This window comes from Orcinus orca, chromosome 7, assembly GCF_937001465.1.
Source record: "Orcinus orca chromosome 7, mOrcOrc1.1, whole genome shotgun sequence".
Taxonomy (NCBI): Eukaryota; Metazoa; Chordata; class Mammalia; order Artiodactyla; family Delphinidae; genus Orcinus; species Orcinus orca.
In genome coordinates this window covers 82,068,543-82,085,908 of record NC_064565.1, presented here as the reverse complement: position 1 = coordinate 82,085,908, position 17,366 = coordinate 82,068,543, and the positions used below count along the sequence as shown (strand labels likewise).

Genomic DNA, 17,366 nt, shown 5'->3' with positions numbered 1-17,366 from the left:
ATAGTATATACTGATCTTGTTTCCGGCTTCAGAAAATTATGCAACAACTCTTTCTGTCTAATGCTCAAGAGAAGTGTAAGCATTCATATTTCCAAACCAGAAGATATCATTTTCCTTTTATATTTAATTAGACGTAAGCTTAAGTCACTTAATGTTTTGATCTGTGATCATACTTATGCGCTTAGATATTGAGAATCTTTCACATTTTAAAGGAGCATTTAAAAAATCTAAAGCAGGAGAAACTCTGCCCTCATGAATGTAAATGAAAAACACATGGAGGACTTAGACTACTAGTGCTAATTTGAGAATTGGTAGTTAGTTCCTAAAAAAATTATTATTTTTTCTGTAATTGTGGCATCCCTTCCCACTATCTCTTTAATACCACGCAAAAATTGAAAGAATTTCACAGTAAAGAAAACATAAAAAAAATTTGTCACCTTTTATAACTTATAATTTTAAAAAGTTATTCTGATATTTTAGGGTTTTCTTAAAAGAGATAAAGAAAATGTGTTTCTGCTGCTGCTAGCTTATTTTTTATTACATGAAAATTCTGTGTATTATTACTTTAATTACCACTTTCTGAACAAGGATATCAAAATAAGTAGGTGGTTTCATTATGTTGTTATCTGCACTCACTTTATCTTTCCTCCTTATCCTTATCTACATTTATATTTCAAAGAGAAAAATCTTTACTTTTGGAAATGGTTTAACCCAGCCAATTAGGGCAGGAAAATTAAGGATGTCCTTGCTATTGGAAATTTGCCCTCCATCTGTGGACATTGTGTCCCTCAAGCCAAGTCTGCCTTGACCTTGGTTTCTGAAGTGTTGAGTCTGGGATAGGTGACTGCCTTGTTGACAGAGAAAGGGTGGAGGACAAAAAGAAGTAGCAGCAGGGAATGTGGATAAGAAATGGAGATGTGGAGGGGGCAGTGGTTGTCCTTCAGTTAAGTATAGTCTAGGTAAGTGATTCCCAGTGCTGTTCTGAGACAACATTTTTGTGGGTTTAGAAAAACATGGACAATGTACTGAGCTTTTTATTAAAACTGAGGTTATTTAACTTAAGGAATTAAATGGTAAAGTGGTAAAATGGTGTTAATTGTGCTAGTTTTTTTTTTCCTCTTAAATACCTTTGTTTGACAAAATATAAAGCTACTGTATGTCAGTCTGCAGAATGTTTTTAGAATTTTATTGTTCTGTGAAACCCAAAGTCTACCGTTCATTCTTTTAGTGGCAGCAACAATTACTTTGTTAGCGTTTGGTCTTTTTTCCTAGCAGTGGGAATTGTTTCTATGAAAATTATTTGAAATGCTCACATCTTTTAATTAATTTTAGAATATTTTATGTGTGTATATATGTTTGTATATATGTGTTTTATGTATCTATGTATTAAGGAGATCAACCTACTGCTAATGCCTATGTTGTCTTTAGGTCAGGGGATGGGGAATTGGGCTTTCAGTTTGCTTTATCTTGAGTTATATCAAGTTATATGTTGTGCTTTCTTTTTTCTAAAAGTTGATAATTTAAAGTGCTGGGTCTTAGTGAAAAAACTTGAGGAAAGGAAGTTTTATAGTTCTTTAGAGTGTTTTCACATGTACTATCTCATTTAATTCTCACTGCTTGGAGTCATAGAGATAGCATTATTCATTTGAGAATTTCAGTTATGAGCAAGGAGTTTACTGTGTCTTTTTTTGTTTTGTTTTTGAGGAGGGACATTTTTAAGGATGCTCAAGGTTAGAACGAAATATGTACTAGAACTCGAAATGAAATGGAATCTCAGACTCATTATCCCATCTCTTGTCATATGCTTATAGAAAAGAGTAGAAATGTAATACACAGGTGAACTTTGTTGTAACAACATCAGGTCTCTCGGAAAGGGCATGCAATTTAATCCTTAACTCAGAATAATTCAGAATAATGTAGTTAAAAGAAATAAAACCTTTGAGGAAAAGAACTTTCCGGAATTCCTTGAGTTCTTTAGAGAGGTGTTGGGCATTTTGTTAACATTGATGTTTAGTGTATATTAAGTTCTTTTTAAAATTTAATTTTTGTCCATTTAAAAGAATGCATGGGGAATTCGCTGGTGGTCCAGTGGTTTGGACTATGAGCTTCCACTGCACGGGGCACAGGTTTGATCCCTGGCTGGGGAACTAAGATCCCGCATGCCACATGGCAAGGCCAACAAAAAAAAGTCAAAACAATAATGATAACAAAATAAAGTAAAATAAAAGAATGCATGCATTTTAATATGTTGTTGAGTCCAAGAGTGAGAAGCAAGGCCTAGGATTCAATGTAATACGAAAAGTTGCAGAGTGAAGGACTCTAAATTTGACTTTGAGAAGGTTATCAGTAAAGATAAAAGATGTCTGAAACTGTCTGTGGATTCTAATAATAAATCCAGCGTCATTTTCCAAGTTAAGCCCCTATCTAAATAGCTTATTTTCTTCTGCATTCCCAAGTCTTTTCAGGGTCTCTTGCTTTGAAACTGTTAAATGCAAATAGCATTATTTTCATTTATTTGTCTAATGTGTTTAAGTTAGCAAACTAGCATTGATTTAAAAAATTAAGAATGCTTAATGCTGGCAAAGGTCCAGTGAAATTAGTACTTTTATATCCTGCAGTCAGAATGAATTTAAGTTTTTTTTGAAAACAGTTTGTCAGTACAGCATAAGAACTTTAAATGTGACCTTTTAATTCCACTTCTGGGTTCCTATTCTAAGAAATAATCAGAAATACATACAAACTTTACGCACAAAGATGTTCACCGTAATATTATTCATAAAAATGAACAAAAAGAGGACCTTTGGGCTATTTCCAATAAGTGGGAATAGTTAGAAAAATTATATAGTCAAGCAATAATGTATTTGTATAGCTTCTAAACTGATACACGCTGAAAAGTTTGAATTAAATGAGAAAAGAAAACAGTTATGCTAGAATGTTAAGAGGAGAAAAAAACAGGATGTAGGATTTATACAACTTCTAGTTATTAGGGAGTGACAGCAGCTCTTGACGTTCCAGTGTGCCTTTACCTTCCTGACGAATTGATGTACTATCATTGCTGAATAGTGGCTTTGTGATTCACTCAGTCAAGTCAGCAACCACTCATTTCCCATTCAGTCTGCCAGATATTAAGCTGGGCCCTGAGGTACAAAGATGAAGAGCCTAAAGTCTCTAGTATCTGAATGCAAACCTGATGTTCACTCATAAGTGTTTACTAGTATGGAGTTCTAGTTAAATCTCGCCGCCTGGATTTCTTTCCTGGGTGGAAGGCTTTGTTTGCTTTAGGAATCAAGGTGAGACAAACGAAAGCACAGTCTAAAAGTGGTTAGGAAATCCAACTTACCTTAGGAAATCTTAAGGGGGCCATTTGGTCTGAACAATTTCAGAATGCATATTTTGGGGGGAATCTATAGATCCTAGAATTAAGATTTGGGAGTAAGATTCGATATGCTTTTTAATGTTGTGTCCACATTCCTCCCTCCTTTGGGCTCCTAAAGACCTTCATCCGGTCTGGTTTGAACTAGTCTGTGCTGTCAAGCTGGGATGGGTCTGTCTTCCCCACTTAACGGAGAATTCCTAGAAGGCAGGTACCAAGACTTACCTTTTAGTCTGCTTCCCTTCAGCCTTTCACAATGTCTGGTAAATGGTAGGTACTGAATAAATGCTTCGAAAAAAATGAATTACTGATTTCTGTACAGTTAATAACCAGTGTGATACAGAATAGATGGATGAAGAAAAACCAGGTTAACATTTGAGTGACATACAAAACACATGGCCTCCTCAGTGCCATCACTCTTCAGGGGTGAACTTGTAGGAAGAATATCTACTCTGTTTTACAGGCCAGTGAGGTTATATAGTGTTTCATACCTACTATTGATATCTCACCAGAACTTAAATTTGAAACTAATTATAAAGCAACATAAGCTCCTTGGAAGAAAAGTGCTATGCATATCTGAATTGGAAATTTGATTATTTTTAACTCCAGTGGGAGTTCAGTGGCAAATGAAGAGTGAAAAATGGCTTAAGATTTGGAGGAAAACATGCTGTAAAAAGAATGAGTGTGCTAATTATAAAAAATGCTTGAGATTAGTCATACTGATAGAATATAAACACATGAGAATTACTATATAGGTGCATGTGCATTTATAAATATATGTAGGTATATATATGTATATATATATGGAAAACGTTAATCAGTGTTTCTCATATCAGCACCAGTATATTGCAGTTGTGATTGATAAAAACAAAAATTGTTGAAAACATCAATAAATATTCTCTGAGTCTTACGTTTCAAAACTGTACTAGTAATGCAACAGATTTCTGTGCATTAATTTTGTATCCTGCTACTTTACCAGATTCATTGATTAGCTCTCATAGTTTTCTGGTGCTGTCTTTAGGATTCTCTATGTATAGTACCATGTCATCTGCAAAAAGTGACAGTTTTACTTCTTCTTTTCCGATTTGGATTCCTTTTATTTCTTTTTCTTCTCTGATTGCTATGACTAAAACTTCCAAAACTATGTTGAATAATAGTGGTGAGAGTGGGCAACCTTGTCTTGTTCCTGATATTAGAGGAAATGGTTTCAGTTTTTCACTACTGAGAACGATGTTGGCTGTGGGTTTGTCATATATGGCCTTTATTATGTTGAGGTAGGTTCCGTTTCTGCCCACTTTTTGAAGAGTTTTTATCATAAATGGGTGTTGAATTTTGTCAAAAGGTTTTTCTGCATCTGTTGAGATTATCGTATGGTTTTTATCCTTTAATTTGTTAATATGGTGTATCACGTTGATTGATTTGTGAATATTGAAGAATCCTTGCATTCCTGGGATAAACCCCACTTGATCGTGGTGTGTGATCCTTTTAATGTGCTGCTGGATTCTATTTGCTAGTATTTTGTTGAGGATTTTTGCATCTATGTTCATCAGTGATATTGGCCTGTAGTTTTCTTTCTTTGTGACATCCTTGTCTGGTTTTGGTATCAGGGTGATGGTGGCCTCGTAGAATGAGTTTGGGAGTGTTCCTCCCTCTGCTATATTTTGGAAGAGTTTGAGAAGGATAGGTGTTAGCTCTTCTCTAAATGTTTGATAGAATTCGCCTGTGAAGCCATCTGGTCCTGGGCTTTTGTTTGTTGGAAGATTTTTAATCACATTTTCAATTTCAGTGCTTCTGATTGGTCTGTTTATATTTTCTATTTCTTCCAGGTTCAGAAGGTTGTGCATTTCTAAGAATTTGTCCATTTCTTCCAGGTTGTCCATTTTATTGGCATAGAGTTGCTTGTAGTAATCTCTCATGATCCTTTGTGTTTCTGCAGTGTCAGTTGTTACTCCTTTTTCATTTCCAATTCTGTTGATTTGAGTCTTCTACCTTTTCTTCTTGATGAGTCTGGCTAATGGTTTATCAATGTTGTTTATCTTCTCAAAGAACCAGCTTTTAGTGTTACTGATCTTTGCTATTGTTTCCTTCATTTCTTTTTCATTTATTTCTGATCTGATCTTTATGATTTCTTTCCTTCTGCTAACTTGGCTTTTTGTTGTTGTTGTTCTTCTCTTCTCTAATTGCTTTATGTGTACGGTTAGGTTGTTTATTTGAGATTTTTGTTTCTTGAGGTAGGACTGTATTGCTATAAACTTGTCTCCTAGAACTGCTTTTGGGTTTTGGGTCATAGATTTTGGGCCATCATGTTTCATTGTCATGTGTTTCCTCTTTGATTTCTTCAGTGATCTCTTGGTTATATAGTAGCATATTGTTTAGCCTCCATGTGTTTGTATTTTTTACAGATTTTTTTCCCTGTAATTGATATCTAGTCTCATAGCGTTGTGGTTGGAAAAGATACTTGATACAATTTCAATTTTCTTAAATTTACTGAGGCTTGATTTGTGACCCAAGATATGATCTGTCCTGGAGAATGTTCCATGAGCACTCGAGAACAAAGTGTATTCTGTTGTTTCTGGATGGAATGTCCTATAAATATCAGTTAAGTCCATCTTGTTTAATGTATCATTTGAAGCTTGTGTTTCCTTATTTATGGTCATTTTGGATGATCTGTCCATTGGTGAAAGTGGGGTGTTAAAGTCCCCTACTATGATTGTGTTACTGTCAATTTCCCCTTCTGTGGCTGTTAACATTTGCCTTATGTATTGAGGTGCTCCTATGTTGGGTGCATAAATATTTACAATTGTTATATCTTCTTCTTGGTTTGATCCCTTGATCATTATGTCGTGTCCTTCTTTGTCTCTTATAATAGTCTTTATTTTGAAGTCTATATTGTCTGTTATGAGAATTGCTACTCCAGCTTTCGTTTGATTTCCATTTGCGTGGAATATCTTTTTCCATCCCCTCACTTTCAGTCTGTATGTGTCCCTATGTCTGAAGTGGGTCTCTTGTAGACAGCGTGTATACGAGTCTTGTTTTTCTATCCATTTAGCCAGTCTGTGTCTTTTGGTTGGAGCATTTAATCCATTTACATTTAAGGTAATTATTGATATGTATGTTCTTACTACCATTTTCTTAATTGTTTTGGGTTTGTTATTGTAGGTCTTTTCTTTCTCTTGTGTTTCCTGCCTAGAGAAGTTCCTTTAGCATTTGTTGTAAAGCTGGTTTGGTGGTGCTGAGTTCTCTTAGCTTTTGCTTGTCTGTAAAGGTTTTAATTTCTCTGTCAAATCTGAATGAGATCGCTGCTGGGTAGAGTAATCTTGGTCGTAGGTTTTTCCCTTTCATCACTTTAAATATGTCCTGCTGCTCCCTTCTGGCTTGCAGAGTTTCTGCTGAAAGATCAGCTGTTAGCCTTATGGGCATTTCCTTGTATGTTATTTGTTGCTTTTCCCTTGCTGCTTTTACTACTTTTTCTTTGAATTTAATTTTTGATAGTTTGATTAATATGTGTCTTGGTGTTTTTCTCCTTAGATTTATCCTGTATGGGACTCTTTGTGCTTCCTGGACTTGATTGACTATTTCCTTTCCCATGTTAGGGAAGTTTTCAACTTTAATCTCTTCAAATATTTTCTCAGACATTTTCTTTTCCTCTTCTTCTTCTGGGACCCCTATAATTCGAATGTTGGTGTGTTTAATGTCCCAGAGGTATCTGAGACTGCCCTCAATTGTTTTCATTCTTTTTTCTTTACTCTGCTCTGTGGCAGTTATTTCCACTATTTTATCTTCCACGTCACTTATCCGTTCTTCTGCCTCAGTTATTCTGCTATTGATTCCTTCTAGGGTATTTTTAACTTCATTTATTGTGTTGTTCATCATTGTTTGTTTGCCCTTTAGTTCTTCTAGGTCCTTGTTAAATGTTTCTTGTATTTTCTCCATTCTATTTCCAAGATTTTGCATCATCTTTACTATCATTACTCTGAATTCTTTTCCAGGTAGACTGCCTATTTCCTCTTCATTTGTTTGGTCTGGTGGGTTTTTACCTCACTCCTTCATCTGCTGCATATTTCTCTGTTTTCTTATTTTGTTTAACTTACTGTGTTTGGGGTCTCCTTTTCTCAGGTTGCAGCTTCGTAGTTCCTGTTATTTTTGGTGTCTGCTCTCAGTGGGTGAGGTTGGTTCAGTGGCTTGTGTAGGCTTCCTGGTGGAGGGGAGTGGTGCCTGTGTTCTGGTGGGTGGGGCTGTATCTTGTCCTGGTGGGCAGGGCCATGTCTGGTGGTGTGTTTTGGAGTGTCTGTGAACTTACTGTCACTTTAGGCAGCCTCTCTGTTAGTGGGTGGGGTGGTGTTCCTGTCTTGCTAGTTGTTTGGCATGGGGCATCCAGCACCGGAGCTTGCTGGCTGTTGGGTGGAGCTGGGTCTTAGTGTTGAGATGAAGATCTCTGGGAGAGCTCTCGCTGATTGATATTATGTGGGGCCTGGAGGTTTCTGGTGGTCCAGTGTCCTGCACTTGGCCCTCCGACCTCGGAGGCTCAGGCCTGACACCTGGCCGGAGCACCAAGACCCTGTCAGCCACACGGCTCAGAAGAAAAGGAGGAGAGAAACCCTCCCCCCGAAAAAAAACAAAAGCAAAGAAATGAACAGACAGAACCCTAGGACTAATGGTAAAAGCAGACCTATACAGACAGAATCACACAAAGAATCGTACACATACACACTCACAAAAAGAGAAAAAGGAAAAGAAGTATGTGTGTGTGTGTGTGTGTGTGTGTGTGTGTGTGTGTATATATATATATATAAAGGAAGAGAGCAACCGAACCAATAAGCAAGCCCACCAGTGATAATAAGCACTAAATACTATACTAAGATAAACATAAAACCAAAACAAATTAGATGCAGAAGACAAACCTCAAGCCTACAGTTGCTCCCAAAGTCTAGTGCCTCAATTTCGGGAACATTTGTTGTCTATTCAGGTATTCTTCAGGTGCAGGGTTTATCAAGTTGATTGTGGGGATCTAATCTGCTACTCCTGAGGCTGCACTGAGAAATTCCCCTTTCTCTTCTTTGTTCGCACAACTCCTGGGGTTCAGTTTTGGTTTTGGCCCCGCCTCTGCGTGTAGGTCACCTTCAGGCATCTGTTCCCCGCCCAGACAGGAGGGGGTTAAAGCAGCGGCGGATTAGGGCTCTCTTGCTCATTCAGGCCAGGGGGAGGGAGGGATACGGTAGTCATAATTGGAATGTGGGGTGAGCCTGCAGTGACAGAGGCCAGCATGATGTTGCAACAGGGTGAGGTGCACCGTGTGTTCTCCCGGGGAAATTGTCCCTGGATCGCAGGACCCTGGCAGTGACGGGCTGCACAGGCTCCTGGTGGGGTGTGGATAGTGACCTGCGCTTGCACACAGGATTTTTGATGCCAGCGGCAGCAGCGTTAGTGTTTCATGCCCGTCCCTGGGGGTGCGAGCTGATAGCCACTGCTCATGCCTGTCTCTGGACCTCACTTAGGCGGTGCTCTGCCTTCTGTGGGCACATGGGGAAGGAATCCCCTCTCCTCGCGCACCCCAAAACAAAGGTCTCCTGCCTCTCTGGCAGTTCCAGACTTTTTCCTGGACTCTGTTGCATCTAGCCGTGGTGCACTAGCTCCCTTCAGGCTGTGTTCACGCAGCCAACCCCAGCCCTCTCCCTGGGATCCGACCTCCGAAGCCGGAGCCTTAGCTCCCAGCCGTCACCCTCCCCAGCAGGTGAGCAGACACGCCTCTTGGGCTGGTGACACACAAAAGAAACATATGTTTTTAAAAAAGGGATGGACAATACCTAATACACTGACTTCCCTAATTTACTCTTTGAAAGATAATTGGATTGAGAATTCAGATACTCAAGAGACTCAGTGTTAAGAAAAAGAAGAGTATTTGCATTAGTAGCAAAGACATAACTGAATTTGTTTATTATCCTGTCTAATTCTGATCTTATTAGAAACATTCGGGCAGATTTTCCTGAAATACCCGGAATGTGCTTATTTTAATCAGCGGTCTGTATTCTGTTTCCCCCTCTACTTTACAGCAGAGGTTCTGTCTTTTTTTTTTGAAGAGTCAAGATCTTTAAGGTTACATCTCTGTTTTCTATCATTACAAAGTTGAAAAGCCTTTGTTGTTTTTGTCAATAAAATACATCTGTTGAGTTTTTTTTTTTTTTTTTTGCGGTACACGGGCCTCTCACTGTTGTGGCCTCTCCCGTTACGGAGCACAGGCTCCGGACGCGTAGGCTCAGCGGCCATGGCCCACGGGCCCAGCCGCTCCGCGGCATGTGGGATCTTCCCGGACCGGGGCACGGACCCGTGTCCCCAGCATCGGCAGGCGGACTCTCAACCACAGCACCACCAGGGAAGCCCTCTGTTGAGTTTTTTAACTGAAATTTTTCTTCAGGAAGGGCAGTTTCTTTGGCAGCTTCAAAAGTAAGCAATGCAAGATGAAGGATGATACGGACATAAAAGGTATGCAACACTTAATTGCTGCTACTGATGTTAATCACTTTTGAATGTATTTTTCCACCCAAATTTTCTTTCAAATTTCAGGAAAGAGAATACTTTGGTAATAATAGTGGCACCCTTGAATTAGCACCTCAGCAAGAAAAATGTATTTTATCTGAGTTCCCCCCGTGCCCTCACCCCCAACCCTTTACCCTCAATCCTTTGTCTTCTGACTGAGCATGAATTTGCTGGAGAGTTTAATAATTTCAGTTTGATAATCTAGTCTTTAACAGGCTTGACACCTTATGGACTATGTAATTTTATTTTCTATTCTGTCTTCTGTAAACTGCTTGCAGGTTTGGCTGTGGCACTAGACATCGTACCCACTGGTTTGTGGGAGTAACTTACTTACACTGGAGCTTTTTAGTGTGGGGTAGGAAAGTTGCCATAATTCTGTCTAGTGGCCTGGCATCATGCAAACACGTAGTCTGGGAAGATGCCAGTTTATATGATGTCTGTCAGGTAACAAAGGGACACTGGCTTTCTGACCAGTGTGTACCTGTTGTTTCTGGAACATTCTGTGCTAATCTGCACATTTTGTACTGAGTGTTACTCTCAAGCATAAGCATTTGTTTTTCTCTATTTACTTTGCAACATTTTTGACTATGATAGCTTTCCTTAAGAGATTGTATGTTTTTATTTTAAGCTTTAAATGGTAGTGTATATTATTTTTAAATCAGGATTTTATTTTAGGCTTGAAAGTTAAAATTTCCTCCCAGATTCAGAGATTTAACCCAACTATTTGAAAAAAATTCATGAAATTTTCTCTCAGATCTGTTAGTATAACATTAACTTTAAGTGAAATCTTAGAACTAATCTGGAATCATAGTGCATTTATTCCTTGTAATTATTATCTTTACCTTAGAAGCCAGTTGTACACTTGGGGTAAGTTTGTTTTAATTATTATACCAATATATGGACAGTTCAAATACTAAAGAGTTTGGTATTGAGACCATTTGCAAATGATATTTAGATGATTTACTATTTTAAGTTACATCAACTATCTGATAACAGCTTGAAAACTGGTTTTGATTGATTGTGGTTGGTTTTCTTGCATGATAGACACAGAGTTCTTGGTTAATAAACAAGTCAGTCAGAAGGCTACAGCTTGTCTTTTTTTCTTTTTTGGCCGTGTGGTGCGACTTGTGGTATATTAGTTCCCCAGCCAGGGATAGAACCCAGGCCCACAGCAGTGAATGCTCCGAATCTTAACCACTGGACCTCCAGGAAATTCCCTAAAGCTTCTCTGCTTTTTATTTTAAATGTTAACATTCCATTGTATTTTAAATTCATTAAGTATAGGGGCTATGTCACAGCACTTAGCTAGACTCGGAGTGCAGTAGAAGTGGAATAAACCTTCTTTTTTTGGTAGTCTATGCACTGTGCACTTCTTTTTCTTACAACTTTGTTGAGGTATAGTTTATCATTTTATCATTTTATCTGTATAATTCAACAGTTTTGAGTTAATTTACAGAATTTTACAGGCATCACCACATCCAGTTTTAGAGTATTTCCATCATCACCATAAAATTCTTCATGCCCGTTTATAGTTAATCCTTTTCCTGACCTTCAGCCCCAGGCAATGACTAATCTACTTTCTGTATTTCTAGATTTGCGTTTTCTGTTTCATTTAAATGGAATCATACAATATGTGTTGCTTTGGTTTTGGCTTTTTTCCCTTGGCATATTTTTGAGGTTCAGTCATGTTGCAGCATGAATCCATACTTTATTTCCTTATATTGCTGAATTGTAATCAGCAATATCATATTGTTTAGTCATTCACCAGTTGGTGGACATTTGAGTTGTTTTCCACTTTTTGGCTATAACGAATAATGCTGCTGTGAACATTCATGTACAAGCTTTTATGTGGACATGTATTTTAATTTCTGTTGGGTAGACAGCTAGGTGTACAATTGCTGGGTTGTATGGTAAATGCATGTTTAAATTTTTAAGAAAATGTCTGTTTGTCAAAGTAGGTGCACCATTTCTCATTCCTGCCAGCAGCATCTGAAGATTCTTGTTGGAATAAACCTTTTTCAAGTGCTTTGAAGGCATTCTCTGTGTTGAGTGAGAGCAGATTTGTGAATGAATTTAGTTTGTGGGCAAGTATATCACCTGTCATTGCTGGGCAACAGATGGGGGAGTGTGAAATAGGAAGGGAAGAGCAAATAAAGGGAAAGAGGGGCGTCCCCATCCTCCAGTCTTTGAACAACGACTGTTTAATTTTTTTGTTTGTTTTATTTGGTTTTGGCTGTAGTTTTTTTTAGTGCTTATCAAGAGTAGTTAAATCAAATCCTTTCCAAGGAGTGCTTAGCCCAGAGAGTGAATGGGATGTCTCAGGCAATTGGGCACCTCTGTCTTTTGTGTGTATGTTTGTCTTTTTTTCTTCCAGTTTTATTGAGATATAATAGATATATAGCACTGTCTAAGTTTAAGATGTATAGCATAATGGTTTGATGTACATCCATCATGAAATGATTATCACAATAAGTTCAATAAGTTTAGTGAACATCCATCATCTCATATAGATACAAAATAAAAGAAAAAGAAAAAAATATTTTTTCCTTGTGATGAGAACTCTTAGGATTTATTCTCTTAATAACTTTCATGTATAACATACAGTAGTGTTAATTACATTAATCATGTTGGACATTACATACCTGGTACTTATTTATCTTATAGCTGGAAGTTTATACCTTTCGACCACCATCATCCACCTGTTTTGTTGTTTTTTTTTTTTCCCCCCCCGGCATCTCCCTCAGTGAGCTGAGTGTGGGAAAGTAGGGCTGCCAATAACTCCTCTTGATCTGCCGTGGTTGTAGTGGAGAGTGGAGTGGACGGTATGGGAGAAAGAGCTCCCGTGTAGAGTCAGCCTTGGCTGTGAAATGTGTCCTTGCCCTTACCACGTAAGTCCTTTGGCTCTCCTGATTTTCAGCTACCTCATTCCCCTGGACTGCCTACCTCTTCCCTTTTTGTAGTCTTCTCTGCAGATGAGCCTCAGTTATAATAATGGGGGTTAAAGTATCATCCAATGAATAGAAGAAAGTAAGGGACAGTGCATCTCTATTCTTTACCTTTTGCTGTGCCATCTCGCCAGTGTTTCTTTGGGTTATTTCCTAGTTAACAAGACCCACTTCCCAAGGCTGGGGGCCAAGTGGATGGGCTCTCCTGGATTGCTGAAATGGCAGTGGCAAACTTGAGTGTGTGAGGAGTTAGCCTTCGACGCCGTCCTTGTGGTCTCCTCCTTCACATCCCAAGGCTGTTTCCTTTTGGAATGTTTTAGTTTAATGGTTTGAAAGAAAGGATATGGATTGAGGATGCTGATTCTATGGGACTTTTATTACCTTGTGATTCCATGAAGTGTATTCTTTTGACCTCTCTCCTGGTCACTCATTAGTCCCTATTGAATTTAGCTGCATCCCTCCAACACCACTGAATTATAACAGTGTCTTTGAGAATAAATAGCTTTGAGGACTATAGAAAAAAAGCAGTGTTTTGTTATGGAAAATGATAGCTTTGTGTATGATAGGGTGGTTCTATTTCCCTCTTTGAGCCCTTGAAAAACCTTCTCACAGCCTCTAGCAAAGCATAAAAACAAAGCACCATTTTGAAAAGTATGTTCAGTATACCCTTCTATAAGCCTACTAATTTATATTATACTATATTCTGATTAACAAAGCAAAACAATACCAGGGACTCACTGTCTCTGTAAATTCCATGTTTCTTGAAAACATCTCCCTGTATAAGTACACTTTAAGGAAAAGGAACTTAAATAAGATTACAAGAATAAAAGACACGAACTTTATTTGTATTAGACAAAAATTTCTTAAATTTATTTTAGTCAATATATAGTTTTTAATACAATGTAATCTGTGTAGGTAATATCTTACCCTTTGCTTTTTAATAAACTTTTGTATGAATGCATTTTTATGCACTGAACTTTTAAAATAATATTTATTGAATGCTTAACTATATGTAGTCACTGAGTTTTGTGCTATACCCAAGAACAGTCTCATTTAATTTCCACCACTTACAGAAGAGGTTAAATGCTATTTTTATTTTAAATGTCATGGTCATTGTAGAAAAATAGGAAAATCCTGAAAAGTAAAGAGAGAAAAATTCATTAGCAGCCCAATCATTTAGGGAGAACATTTTGGAGACGTTAACTTTACTCCTTTCCCCGCCTCAGCTTATATGGTTGCAGGTGTGTTTTATGTGGTGTGTGTATGTGTGTGTATTCTTTGCAATAAACTTAGGATCTTAATGTATAATATATGTTGTTTTGAAATGTGCTTTTTATTATTTTTACAGTGTATAGTGGGATGAACATTTCCCCATGCCATTACATATTCTTCTATAATATCATTTTAATAATTTCCTCTGCTTACTATAAAGGGAATAAAGCTCATTGTCATTCAGTCCATCAATTCAGAATTATAAAGAAGAAATACAATCACTGTTTTGTGTCTATGCTTTGAGACTTTTTTTCTATTCTTGATCCTCTTTAAAAGAGCTCTTTACATGTTGGTGGAAATACTTGTCAGGATTATGATCTGACATGCCTTAACTCTTCCTGGTGTTTATTCTAAGAGTGAAATTGGGTATTTTGTTGTTTTGAATGTAAGAAAGCATTTGATCCTGTTTCTTATAATATGCCCTTGAGAAATGGGATAGTAGGAGATCCCTTGGAGGATATGAGCAAACTTAACTTTCGTGCATGTACCTCTGTTGCTCAGTGTGGTAACAGTAGTCTTACTGAATATTTCCCAATCATAGAATGTGTACGTGCACTTTCCCAGTTTAAAACCAAAAATATAGTAAATGGGGTTTCACAAACATCATGGTGTTTGAAACGATCCCATTTGTTAATTTGTAGTTCTAGGACTATACCTTTTTTAAAAAAACAGAAACAAAAACTAAGGCTTGTTCACATTTTTCTAGGCAGCTGGTATAACAGTATGAGTGTCCTGAAAGACCCAAGGACTTCTGTTAAAGCTGGTGCATTTTGGATAGATGTCATTGATACTGTACCCTTGGGAATACCACCTGGTAAATGCACTGATATAATAGATTTGTAGTAGTATGTGCAAATTTTACCTTATAACAATATCAAAATATTTAAGCCATACATTTATGGTTATAGTACAGCTTTGAGATGATTAAATTCATCCAGTATTTGGCCCCTGTCTAAGAAGAAGACATCTATGTCAGAGTCAAATTCTGTGACATTTGACTTGGCGTGGGATTGTAATTTAAGGCAGTTACCTGGAGACCCCTTTTGCAGGTGCTATGATGGAATAGGCCAATTTATTTCCCTGGAGAGTGGCATGCAGTTCTACTTCAGGGCTAAGGTCTCACCCTTAGCATATTGGAACATTAATAAGCAAAATCTGGATAGCATTAAAATTTTCCAGGAATAAACAAGGGGCCTTTCTTCATGAGGTAGCCTGAGTTATTACCAGAGATCGGTGATGTAATGGTACTTACCCATCTTTCATGGTACCACTTTGGCAATAATAGCAGTTTATTTAAATCCTCTGTTTGAGGATTTAATATTAGCCCTGCTTTTCTAGTGAGGAAATGAGTAGAGGTGAAGCTGCGTAATTTCTCTGAACTTATATTTGAAATCACATAGATAAGGGGTTAACACCGAGCATTTCTATTCTTGTTTAATAGTTACCTTGGATGCTGGGTCCCAGTCTTCGTTACCAGGTTAAAATATCATTCCGTTCATTAAGCCTTTCTAAAAATAGGGCAGAGTGTACACTAATAATTGAGGGTGCTTCATCCTATGTGTCTTCTTCCCATTTCTGTCCCTTCCAGGGGAAGGCTGCCGCCCACACCCTGGGCCCTGAGAGGATGCTCAGTGTTGCTGCTGATTTTATTTTTCTGTGAGGAACACTCATGTGTGTAATGCTGGCAGAGTGCATGGGCTTGTGGCTTTTCCAAAGTCATAGTTTTTCTCTGAGCCCAGGGGGATTGCATCTGCAGCATACGACGATGTGAAGCTTGGCCACCCTCCCTGTACTCTGACATAATGAGAAGCTGTGTCTGACTGCTTGGTCCCACTGGCTAGCATTAAAGTGGGGAAACAGGCAAGCAGCTCAGCTGGGGGCTCTGGAGAGCTATGAAAATACCAGTTAGTTTGCATACAGAAATGTGTGACCTCATGTGAGGTCTCTGGTAGAGCTTCGAGAGCATTTTCTCACTTTCTGAATTTCTCTTTGCCCTTCTTTTGTTTCTTTCTCTTTCTTTCTTTCTCTCCTTCTTTCTCTCTTTCTTTCCTTCCTCCCTCCCTCCTCTTTCTTTTTTCCTTCTCTTTTTCTCTTTCTCCCTTCCTTCCTTCCTTTCTCTCTCTCTCTCTTTCTTCCTTCCTTCCCTTTCTTTCCTTCCTTTCCTTTCTTCCCTATTTCTCTCCCCCCGTGCCTCCGGCCCTTACAGAATAACAAAAGGCTGCAGTAATTGAGGTCTGGGTTGGATTCTGCCCCCCAAAGAAGTCAACCATCACAAGGACTGTGGTGCCAGAATCTGGATCTGGGATACCATCACAACTTCTATAAAATTTACAGGAGGGCTTCCCTGGTGGCGCAGTGGTTGAGAGTCCGCCTGCTGATGCAGGCGACACGGGTTGGTGCCCCGGTCCGGGAAGCTCCCACATGCTGGGAGCGGCTGGGCCCGTGAGCCATGGCTGCTGAGCCTGCGCGTCTGGAGCCTGTGCTCCGCAGCGGGAGAGGCCACAACACTGAGAGGCCCGCATACCGCAAAAAAAAAAAAGAAAAAAATTTACAAGAATTGCCATGTGATGTAGGTGGGGAAATTACAGATGCTGTGTTTGGTATTGGTACACGATAGGACAGAGCGGTATGTTAGAAGACAGCTAGATCTGAAGTGATTCAGGGATTTGTCTTCTTATGTTTTGAGAGTTTCTACTTTTTACTCCTTTTACTAGCCTTTTACTTTCTCCTTTATTTTTCGAAATATCTTCCTCTGTCACATTTTTGATCACTTTTTTCTTCTTAAAACTCCTTTTTTCATTTTTTAGTTGGTTTTTAAAACCTCGGCTCTTATTGTGGTAAGCCGTCTCCTTCCTTTCCTTCTTATCATCTCTCTGGCCACTTCCCTTCCCAGTCTCTTTTCCTGACGCATCGTCCTCATTGTCCCGTTTTGTGCTCACGTTCTCTGCTCTCTGTCCTTGGCCTCATCTCTTTTCTCTAAGGCACCCTTTCTGGAGCCCTCCCCTTCGATCCTTCACAGGTACCTCTCACTCCACATGTCCCCAGTGGAACTCAACATTTTTTCTTTTTCAACTGCTTTTACTTTTGTGATCCTGCTTTTCAGAAACCTGGGAGTTGTCTGGACTCTTTCTCCTCCGGGTAACCACACCCAGTGACTCACCATACCCTAATGGCTCTTCCTCCTTAATAACTGATATCTGACCTCTCTCCTCTTCTACCCTCTCCACACCCCGTGCTGGCTT

General features: G+C 38.6%; 1 protein-coding gene across 9 annotated transcripts in view; it reads left to right on the top strand.

Moving 5' to 3' along the window:
- The window catches only part of HECW2 (HECT, C2 and WW domain containing E3 ubiquitin protein ligase 2), a 433,118-nt gene that overhangs the window by 88,369 nt on the left and 327,383 nt on the right, over positions 1-17,366 (top strand). The window contains exon 1 of one of the 9 annotated variants that reach the window (XM_049712119.1): positions 8,170-9,104. The exons of the other annotated variants lie outside the window; for them this stretch is intronic. The gene's annotated coding sequence lies outside the window, so the exon portion shown is untranslated. Of the gene's footprint in view, positions 1-8,169; positions 9,105-17,366 lie in introns of those variants that run through there. 9 annotated transcript variants of the gene reach the window in all.